Source organism: Capricornis sumatraensis, chromosome 23 (assembly GCF_032405125.1).
Source record: "Capricornis sumatraensis isolate serow.1 chromosome 23, serow.2, whole genome shotgun sequence".
NCBI lineage: Eukaryota > Metazoa > Chordata > Mammalia > Artiodactyla > Bovidae > Capricornis > Capricornis sumatraensis.
This window is the reverse complement of record NC_091091.1, coordinates 7,762,077-7,773,881: the sequence shown is the minus strand read 5'-3', so window position 1 is coordinate 7,773,881 and position 11,805 is coordinate 7,762,077.

Sequence of the window (11,805 nt, the reverse complement as noted above, 5' to 3'; positions counted from 1 at the left end):
TCTCCAGGCAAGAATACTGGAGTGGGTTGCCATTTCCTTTTCTAATATGCAGAGCACATCATGCGAAATGCTGGACTGGATGAATCTCTAGCTGGAATCAGGATTTCCAGGAGAAATATCAATAACCTCAGATAAGCAGATGCCACCGCCCAAATGGCAGAAAGCAAAAATGAACTAAACAGTCTCTTGATGAAGGTGAAAGAGGAAAGTGAACAATCTGGCTTAAAACCCACCATTTGAAAAACTAAGATTGTGGTATCTGATGCAATTATTTCATCGCAAATAGATGGAGAAAAAATGGAAACAATGATAGACCTTATTTCCTTAGGCTCCAAAATCTCTGTGGATGGTGACTGCAGTCATGAAACTACAAGATGCTTGCTCCTTGGAAGAAAAGCTATGACAAACCTAGACAGCATATTAAGAAGCAGAGACATCACTTTGCCAACAATAGTCTATCTAATCCAAGCTATGGTTTTTTGAGTAGTCATGTGAGATGTGAGAGTTGGACCATAAAGAAGACTGAGCACTGAAGAATTGATGCTTTCCAACTGTGGTGCTGGAGAAGACTCTTAAGAGTCCCTTGGACAGCAAGGAGATCAAACCAGTCAATCCTAAAGGAGATCAACCCTGGATATTCATTGGAAGGACTGATGCTGAAGCTCCAATATTTTGGCCACCTGATGTGAAAAGCAGACTCATTAGAAAAGACACTGATGCTGGAAAAGTCTGAGGGCAGGAGGAGGTGGGGCTGACAGAAGATGAGATGGTTGGATGGCATCACCAACCCAAATTACATGAGTTTGAACAACCTGAAGGACAGGGATGCCTGGCGTGCTGCAGTCCATGGGGTCACAAAGAGTCAGACAAGGCTGAGTGACTGAACAACAACAAAAACGAATGTTGAATCAACCACGTTTGAATAAATATCAACATTTTTGGCACATACTGTATTTATTTGCAACTTTGTATATGTCTTATTAATGTGTTCTAATGTTTCATTAGAGTGTGATAGGCAGTATCGAAGGCACCTCTGTGCAGAGGAACAGAACATCTATTACAAATATGACATGTGCTTCCCCCTGGAAGAGCAGATTCAACACTTCGTGGTGACATTTTTAGTCTTGAGGTATTATTTCCTCTAGAATGTATTCTTTTATTTTACCTGATAGTTGAAAAGGTGGATCTTTATGTGGGGTTCTTTTAGAAAGAGAAATTTTGCAATGTGTCATTTTTGAAAATTTTATGATAAACTTGCATTCATAATATACACAATGTTGAAACAAAAACCAGAGAGCAAAATGTGAGTGATAATGAGAATTGTAAATTGAATAATGAACCCTTGATCACTTTAAAGCTCTAACAACTTTGCATGGTGATGTTAATTGTATCATGCTCTAAAAATATACTGATAAGTCTCCCATCAACAATGTGTTAAAATGAAAATTACACTAGAAGGAATTGATAGTAACAAAAATTAGGCAGAAAAATGAATAAGTGAACTGGAAGACAGAGTGATAGAAGGCACTGTCCTATAACAGAATGAAGAAAAAAGAATGAAAATGTCAGGCGAGTGTATGCTCCTCGGTTTTTGTCTCATCACAACAAAGATTTGGAGTGACAGACATTAAAGCCCCCTCGGCGTGTCACAGCTCTCGGGTCTTGGACAGACCATTATAGATCCTCAGGTCTCGAATGGACCGTGTTATAGCTCTTAGACAAATCAGTGTTACAGCTCAGTGTTACAGCTCTATCTTATTTAGAAGATAGCAGGAAAATCCATCTTGGAGGCGTGAGGGCACGTTGATCCATAGACTTGAAGAGAAGAGTGCCCCAGTGCACGGGAGAGAGGAAGAGAGAGCGAGCCCTTTGGCTCCTCTTTTTATGTTTTTTTCTTCCCGCTGGGCCTGCCCTATGCAAATTGGGCTTAGTCAGGAGTGCTGTTCTACCTGAAGTCCTCACTCTGGTCCTCGGACCTTCCTCTGGCCTTCCTCTGTTCTATTTTCAGGGGCTTTTCCCTTCCTTGTCTTGTAGCCACCGCCATTTTGGACGCCTTTTCCCTATTCTACCTACCTAACATTCCCCCCTCAAGAGATGGGAGGCCCAACTCTTTGGGAATAGGGGCATTGAGGTCTTTCTGGCTACTTCCTGCTGAACTGGGGTGGCGAGAGGTTTTGGGCCTCCCCCTCTTGCTAGTCTCAAGCCTCAGAGTCCTTATAGCGGTGAGTGATATTTTCTGTGGTCGGCGGTAGCTTCATATCTTTGTTGAACTGGCACTGCATATTGTAGCTTGTCGACCTGGGCAGAGACAAAACAGGTTAGACAATTGATAATACGTGGAGCAATCATAAGCAGCATCAATATGGCATAACAAGGACCAGTAGGGGCATTAGCCAATTTGAATTCACATCACCAGGATGGCTCATGTCCCTCCTTGTTCAGGGATCAGAAGATCTATCTCCTGTCTGTTTTGGAGTACAATCTCTGTCAAGCTGTGTGGGCTCTTTAGAGTTATCCTGAGAAATCTTATCCCCAGAAACCAGATTTTGGGGGGTGTTCATTAGAATGGCACTCATTGGTAGTCCTGAAGAGGTATCTGAGATCTCCCAGGGGCTCACAGGTGTATTGAGTGTCCTCTTCTGTTTTCTTCCACAGCTTGACTCATGAGTAGTGAATCCAGGAGTTGTGTCCTGGTACTTTGACTGCTGTAGGGGTAGAAAGTATTACAGGGTAGGGGCCCTTCCATGTGGGCTGGAGTTGAGCCTTTGGGGACCCATCTTTCCAGACTTTAATTAGGACTTGAGTCCCTGGAGCATATAGTGGTGACTTCTTAGAATCTTTTGGGTCTTGGTTCATACCCCACAAGTGTATATCCTGTTGGAATGGTCCAATGGCCATGGTATAACACTGGAGGGTCTGAACCTCTGGATCTAGGAAGAGGTCATTGACATAAACAAAAGTTCTCCCATATAGCATCTCATAAGGACTAAGACCAACCTGTTCCTTAAGGGCAATATGAGTGTGGAGGAGAGCTATTGGTAAAGCCTCCTTCCATCCCAGGGAGGTCTCCTGGGTTATCTTTTTTATAGCTGATTTTAAGAATTGGTTGGCTCTTTCTACTTTTCCTGAAGCTTGAGGCCTCCAGGCACAATGGAGATATTAAGTAATACCCAATGCTTTAAAGACCCCTTGGGTGACCTTAGAAGTAAATGATGTCCCATTGTCACTTTGTAATGACCTGGGCAGACCAAATCTTGGAATAATTTCATGAAACAGTTGGTTTTTTTGTTTTTATTTTTATTTTTTTTACCACCTCCTCAGCCTTCTCAGTCCAGGTGGGAAAGCCTTCAATCCATTCTGTGAATGTATCTATCATGACTATGGAGAAGGCAATGGCACCCCAGTCCAGTACTCTTGCCTGGAAAATCCCATGGACGGAGGAGCCTGGTAGGCTGTAGTCCATGGGGTCGCTAAGAGTCAGACACAACTGAGCGAATTCACTTTCACGCATTGGAGAAGGAAATGGCAACCCACTCCAGTGTTCTTGCCTGGAGAATCCCAGGGACAGGGGAGCCTGGTGGGCTGCCGTCTGTGGGGCCACACAGAGTCAGACACGACTGAAGTGACTTAGCAGTAGCAGCAGTATACTCTTGAGAAATTGGCATCCGTGTGAAGTCCATCTGCCAGTCCTCTCCTGGATAGGACCCACGTTGTTGGATGGGCTGGGCAGCTGTGGTCTTAGAGCTTCTTGGGGATTGCTTAATTGGCAAGTGGGACAAGAGGAGACCACTTGCCTAATAGTTGTTTGGAGGCCTGTTCCTCTGAAAGAACTTTCTAGTAATTTTTGGAGGGCTTTTTCCCCTAAACGAGTGGTAGTATGTAAGGAGTTAACCAACTTCCATTGGAGGTTCCCAGGCAGAAAAAGAAGTCCCTCCTTTTGGACCCACCTCATATGTTCTTTTTGAAAGCCCTCACTCTTAGCTTTAAGAGTCTCAGCTTCAGTATATGAAGGAGTTTCTGGCAAATTGGTCCGTAGAACTAAGGTGGCCGCTCTTATTAGGTCATGGTTCTGTAATGCCTCTCTTAGCTGCCTGATCAGCTGCTTGGTTCCCTCGTGCCACTTCCGTGATCCCTTTTTGGTGTCCTTTACAGTGGGAGACTGAAACCTCAGTGAGCAGATGGACTGCCTCCAAGAGTCTAACAATTTGATCACCGTATTTGACTGGGGACCCTGGAGTGGTCAAGTGGCTCCTTTCTTTCCAAATAGCTGCATGTGCACGTAGCACCAGAAGGGCATACTTGGAGTCAGTGTAAATGGCTATTCTTTTTCCTTTTCCCAGCTCTAGCTCGAGTCAGGGCTATGAGCTCAGCTAATTGGTTGAAGTACCTGACAGCAGAGGCTTAGTCTCTATGATCTCAAAATTGGAGACTACTGCATACCCAGCTCTTCTTTTTCCATCTAAGACAAAGCTGCTTCCATCAGTGTACCATATTTCTTCAGGATTGGTCAGAGGATTTTCTGACAATCCCTCTTGGGGTTTTGTCCAGTGGTCCAAGGTTTCTAGACAAGAGTGAAAGGGGAGAGAGCCTTCAGGGGTAGGCAGGAGGGTGGCTGGGTTAAGAACCTCACAAGGGGATATAGTGAAGCCTGACTTTTCCATCAGCATTACTCGATATCTGAGGATTCTTTGATCAGACATCCATAAATGGCCTCTCCCATTTAGGAGAGGTGGATTTGTAAGGATTCAGAAGGAAGCCATGCCTCAGGGTGTGGGCCATTGCCAAGGGCAAGGGTTAGGGCCATGGAATGTGGCCTGGCTAGGTTTTGTGAGGGGGGGATAATTCATATGCTAATGAGTGGGAGGATCATCCCAGCCATTGGGGAACCCCCCACTCCTCCGTCTTTTGACAGTGTTAGAGCTGTCCTGCCACCTCTGGGTGTGTCTTTACAGGAGATAGGGATCAAGACAATTCCCATGGAAAAGAAATGCAAAAAAGCAAAACGGACGTCTGGGGAGGCCTTACAAATAGCTGTGAAAAGAAGAGAAGCGAAAAACAAAGGAGAAAAGGAAAGATATAAGCATCTGAATGCAGAGTTCCAAAGAATAGCAAGGAGAGATAAGAAAGCCTTCTTCAGCGATCAATGCAAAGAAATAGAGGAAAACAACAGAATGGGAAAGACTAGAGATCTCTTCAAGAAAATTAGAGATACCAAGGGAACATTTCATGCAAAGATGGGCACAATAAAGGACAGAAATGGTCTGGACCTAACAGAAGCAGAAGATATTAAGAAGAGGTGGCAAGAATACACAGGAGAACTGTACAAAAAAGACCTTCACGACCCGGAAAATCGCTATGTTGTGATCACTCATCTAGAGCCAGACATCCCGGAATGTGAAGTCAAGTGGGCCTTAGAAAGCATCACTATGAACAAAGCTAGTGGAGGTGATGGAATTCCAGTTGAGCTATTTCAAATCCTGAAAGATGATGCTGTGAAAGTGTTACACTCAATATGCCAGCAAGTTTGGAAAACTCAGCAGTGGCCACAGGACTGGAAAAGGTCAGTTTTGATTCCAATCCCAAAGAAAGGCAATGCCAAAGAATGCTCAAACTACTGCACAACTGCACTCATCTCACACACTAGTAAAGTAATGCTCAAAATTCTCCAAGCCAGGGTTCAGCAATATGTGAACCATGAACTTCCTGATGTTCAAGCTGGTTTTTGAAAAGGCAGAGGAACCAGAGATCAAATTACCAACATCCACTGGATCATGGAAAAACAAGAGAGTTCCAGAAAAACATCTATTTCTGCTTTATTGACTATGCCAAAGCCTTTGACTTGTGGATCACAATAAACTGTGGACAATTCTGAAAGAGATGGGAATACCAGACTACCTGACCTGCCTCTTGAGAAATCTGTATGCAGGTCAGGAAACAACAGTTAGAACTGGACATGGAACAACAGACTGGTTCCAAATAGGAAAAGGAGTACGTCAAGGCTGTATTGCCACCCTGCTTATTTAACTTATATGCAGAGTACATCATGAGAAACGCTGGGCTGGAAGAAGCACAAGCTGGAATCAAGATTGCCAGGAGAAATGTCAATAACCTCAGATATGCAGATGACACCACCCTTATGGCAGAAAGTGAAGAGGAACTAAAAAGCCTCTTGATGAAAGTGAAAGAGGAGAGTGAAAAAGTTGCCTTAAGCTCAACATTCAGAAAATGAAGATCATGGCATCTGGTCCCATCATTTCATGGGAAATAGATGGGGAAACAGTGGAAACAGTGTCAGACTTTATTTTTGTGGGCTCCAAAATCACTGCAGATGGTGATTTCAGCCATGAAATTAAAAGACGCTTACTCCTTGGAAGAAAAGTTATGACCAACCTAGACAGTATATTCAAAAGCAGAGACATTACTTTGCCGACTAAGGTCCATCTAGTCAAGGCTATGGTTTTTCCTGTGGTCATGTATGGATGTGAGAGTTGGACTGTGAAGAAGGCTGAGCACCAAAGAATTGATGCTTTTGAACTGTGGTGTTGGAGAAGACTCTTGAGAGTCCCATGGACTGCAAGGAGATCAACCAGTCCATTCTGAAGGAGATCAGCCCTGGGATTTCTTTGGAAGGAATGATGCTAAAACTGAAGTTCCAGTACTTTGGCCACCTCATGTGAAGAGTTGACTCATTGGAAAAGACTTTGACGCTGGGAGGGATTGAGGGCAGGAGGAGAAGGGGACAACCCAGGATGAGATGGCTGGATGGCATCACTGCCTCGATGGACGTGAGTCTGAGTGAACTCCGGGAGTTGGTGATGGACAGGGAGGCCTGGCTTGCTGTGATTCATGGGGTCGCAAAGAGTCAGACATGACTGAGTGACTGAACTGAGCTGAACTGAATTTGACTTGTCATCTTGGATCGAATTGATTTTAATTGGGTTACGTTATGCCCTTGTGCTATGTCATTCTTTCAAAGGTTGTGCTCTGCCTCCTTCCCTCCTGTTTCATGCTCCTTTCCTCAGCCCCATCTGGACCCACAATGTTGCCTGTAAAATCTTCTGGAGAGACAACCAGAAAATAGCTGGCCTTGGGAGGGAAATACTGTATAATATCCAACCCCTTAATCCTACCCAGCACTGGTCACGCTAGAGATCTTGGGGACACCCAAACTCCAGTCCGGGGGTCCCAGGAGGTCAACCTGCTTGACCTGCCTAGGGATCTGGTCCTCAAAATGTTGTCACGCCTCAACCTGCTCAGGGATCCACCAGTCCCAGGGGTTCCAGGAGGTCGTCATACCTTGACCTGCCCAGGGACCTAATTCTCCGGAGGCCATCATGCCTTGACGTTCCTGGGGATTTTATCTCTAGGAGGCTGTCATGCCCCAGGATCTGCACCCTGATGCGGGGACGCCTGGCTCTCAGGTTGCAACAGCACTGGGTAGGATAAGCTTCAGAAAGACTCACCCCTAAGGAAGTCCACCCATAGAAATAGAAGGAAGCCTATTACTTGTGGGACATCACGAGCCCAACGAGAACCCAATTCCCCTTCTGGAAAGGCTAAAAGAGGCCCTCCAAAAGTTTACCAGTCTGGACTTTAACTCTTACAAGGGACAGGCGATTTTAAAGGACAAGTTCCTGTCCCAATCTGCATCAGATATCCGAATTAAGTTACAACAGCTGCAGCAGCAGGACTCTGCTGCCTCTTTATGTTGCAGGAAGGGGGACCCCTTCCAGGGCCCAAAACCTGGCTCTTGTTTAACACTTAGAAATGAATTGTCCAAGGAGACACATCTGCTGGCAAAGCAAGAGATTTTATTGGGAAAGGGCTCCGGGTGGAGAACAGTAGGGTAAGGGAACCCAGGAAAACTGCTCTGCCATGTGGCTCGCAGTCTCGGGCTTTATGGTAATGGGATTAGTTTCCAGGTGGTCTTTGGCCAATCATTCTAATTCAGAGTCTTTCTTGGTGGTGCACGCATTGCTCAGCCAAGATGGATGCTAGCGAGAGGGATTTTGGGAAGTGGACGGACACACGGTGTCTCCTTTCAACCTTTTCTGAACTCTTCCAGCTGGTGGTGGCTTATTAGTATTCCTTATCAGGATCTCTTGTCATAAAACAACTCATGCAAATGGTTACTATGGTGCCTGACCAGGGTGGGCAGTTTCAATCACTGTGCTTCCCCTAACATTTAGATGAGATGATCCAGACAGCCACCAATACCTTTTATAATAGAGAACAGGAGAAGGAGGCTAAGGCCCAGGAGAGGGAGAGAAGGAAAGAGACAAGGCATGCCCAATGCTGGCTGCCCTCCAGAGAAGCCCTATAGCAAACCCTGAGTCCTTGAAGGACAAGGCATGAGGCAAATGCCTAATCTGTAGACAGGTGGGGCATTGGGCCAAAAAGTGCCCAAACAAGTTTCCTAGAATGGTTTGCCACAAATGCCATCAATTGGGACATTGGGCGGCACTCTGCCCTCGGGACCCAAGAGCCTCAAGGTCAAGTGCCAAGCCTTCCCTCATGATGGTTCAAGAGGACTAAAGGGGCCCGCTCCAGCCAGCCTGCCTGTCACAGATAACCATCATGGGCCTGGAGCCAAAGATACAGCTGGATGTGGCAGGTAGGTCCGAGAACTTCTTGGTTGACACAGGGGCTACCTACTCTGTCTTGATCTCCTACTCTGGAGGCTTCTCCTCCCAAACCTGTACCATTTTGGGTGCTACAGGAAAAACAGCTACTAAGAGATTCACCCAAGCACTTCTTTCTTGCTGGGATGGACAAATATTTTCCCACCAGTTTCTGGTGGTCCCTGAGTGTCCTATTCCCTTAGTGGGAAGAGACATACTCACTAAACTGGGGATCACCCTTGTGATGGGAAGCTTTTCAGCCCCTAGAGCCCTACAGCTCCTGGTTACTTACTACTGAAGAACCCATTACACCTTCTCCAACCGGGAGAGACCAAAAACTATGGGAAGACAAAATTAACCCCCAGGTGTGGGACCAGGGGACTCCTGGACGAGCACACCAAGGTCATCATTGTCCTCCGAGATCCCACTCGGTTTCCTAACCAGAAACAATATCCCCTCAAAAGAGAGGCTTGGGAGGGACTACACCCTTTAAAAAATAAATCCCTTTCTTGTGGGCTATTGGTCTCCACCAGTTCGCCATGTAACACCCCAATCCTCTCAGTAAAGAAAAATGACAGAACCTGGCGAATAGTTCATGATCTCTGGATCATAAATGAAGCTGTAGTCCCCCTCCATCCCACAGTACCCAATCCCTATGTAATCTTGGGAGAAATCCCACCCAGTGCCAAGTGCTTTACAGTCTTGGGTCTCAAAGATGCATTTTTTTGCATATCACTGGCTCAAGAATCCCAGTATCTTTTTGCTTTTGAGTGGGAGGCCCCAGGAGAAAAACATCAACAGATGACTTGGACAGTATTACCCCAGCGTTTCAGAGATAGCCCCCATTAGTTTGGACGGGCCCTTAGCCAGGATCTCCTAGATCTGGACCTGGGACCTAATGGGAAAATATTACAAAAAGAAATGAAGAGAGTCTCAGAGATCTCTGAGACAACATTAAACACACCAGTATTCTTATTATCTTTTCTCAGTAGGAAAAGAGAAAGAGAAAGGACAAAAGAAAATATCTGAAGATATAACTGAAAACTTACCTAACATGAGAAAGAAAACACTCAAGTCCAGGAAGTGGAAAGAATCCCATTCAAGAGGAACCCAAGGAGGAACACCCCAAGAGACATATTAGTTGAACTGACAAAAATTAAAGACAAGAAAAATATTAAAAGCAACAAATAACATACAAGGGAGTCTCCATAATGTTATCAGCTGATATTTCAGCAGAAACGCTTCAGGCCAGAAGGGACTAGCATGAACTACTTGAAAGTAATGAAAGGGAAAAACCTACAATCAAGAATGCTCTACTCAGCAAGAGTTTCATGCATATTCAATGGGGAAATCCAAAGCTTTACAGACAAGCAAAAACTAAGGGAATTCAGCACCACAAAACCAGCTTTACAACAAAATGCAAAAAGCCTTTGAGGGTGGGGAGGGGTGGGGGCGGGTGGGAAATGTCCACAATAAAAAAAAAGAAAATCTTAATTAGGAAAGCTCACTAGTAAAGGCCACAGGACTGGAAAAGGTCAGTTTTTTATTCCAATATCAAAGAAAGGCAAAATGCCAAAGAATGTTCAAACTACCCCACAATAGTATCCATTTCATATGCTAGCAAGGTAATACTCAAAATCCTTGAAGCCAGGCTTCAGCAATATAAAAACCAAGAACTTTCATAGATACAAGCTGGATTTAGAAAAGGCAGAGGAACCAGAGATCAAATTGGCAATGGTCACTGAATCAGAGAGAAACCAAGAGAATTCCAAAAAAAGCATCTACTTCTGCTCCATTAAATAAGCTAAAGCCTGTGATCATGTGGACCACAACAAACTGTGGAAAATTCTTAAAGAGAAGAGAAAACCAGACCACCTTGTCCATCTCCTCAGAATACTATATGCAGGACAAGAGGCAACAATTAGAACTGGACATGGAACAACAGACTGGTTCAAAATTAGGAGGAGTACATCAAGCCTGTATATTGTCTCCCTGCTTATTTAACTTACATGCAGAGTACATCATGTGAAATGCTTGGCTGGATGACTCACAAGCAGGAAGCAAGCTTACCAGTAGAAATATCAACAACCTCAGATATGCAGATGATACAACTCTAATAGCAGAAAGTGAAGAGAAACTAAAGACCCTCTTGATGAGGGTGAAAGAGGAGAGTGAAAAAGCTGACTTAAAACTCAACATTCAAAAAACTAAGATCATGGCATCTGGTCCCATCACATCAAGGCAAATAGATGTGGAAAGGTAGAAACAATGTCAGATTTCATTTTCTCAGACTCAAAATTCAGTGTGGACGGTGACTGCAGAAATTAAAAGATACTAGCTCCTTGCAAGAAAAGTTATGACAAAACTAGGCTGAGTATTCAAAAGCAGAGACATCATTTTGCCGACAAATGTTTGTATAGTCAAAGCTATTGGTTTTTCCGTTTCCCTGGTAGCTTAGATGGTAAAGAGTCCGCCTGCAATGCAGGAGACCTGGGTTCAATCCCTGGATTGGAAAGAGCCCTGGAGGAGGGCATGGCAACTCACTCCAGTATTCTCGCTCGGAGAATCCCAATGGACAGAGGAGCCTGGTGGGCTACAATCCATGGGGTCACAGAGTCAGACATGACTGAGCAACTAAGTGCGTGGGTTTTTCCAGTAATCATATATGGATGTGAGAGTTGGACCATAAAGAAGACTGAACACCAAAGAATTGATGCTTCTGAATTGCGATGCTGGAGAAGACTCTTGATCTGCAAGCAGGTCAATCAATCCTACAGGAAATCAACCCTGAATATTCACTGGTAGGACTGATGCTGAAGCTCCAATACTTTGGCCACCTGATGTGACGAGCTGACTCATTTGAAAAGACCCTGATGCTGGGAAAGATTGAGGGCAGGAGGAGAAGGGGCTGCAGAGGATAAGATGGTTGGAAGGCTCAATGGACATGAGTTTGAGCAAACTCCCGGGGCTAGTGAAGAACAGGAAAGCCTAGCATGCTGCAGTTCATGGGGTCACACAGAGTTGGACATGACTTAGAAACTGAATAACAACAACAGTAAAATCAGGAAAGTATCCATACAGAAATATGGCACAATGAGGAGAGTAATGCAGAGTACTAATTCAGGAAGTGAGAAATGCCTTTGACAGTAAGAGACCAGCAGAGGGTCTTCCCTGGTGGTCTGGT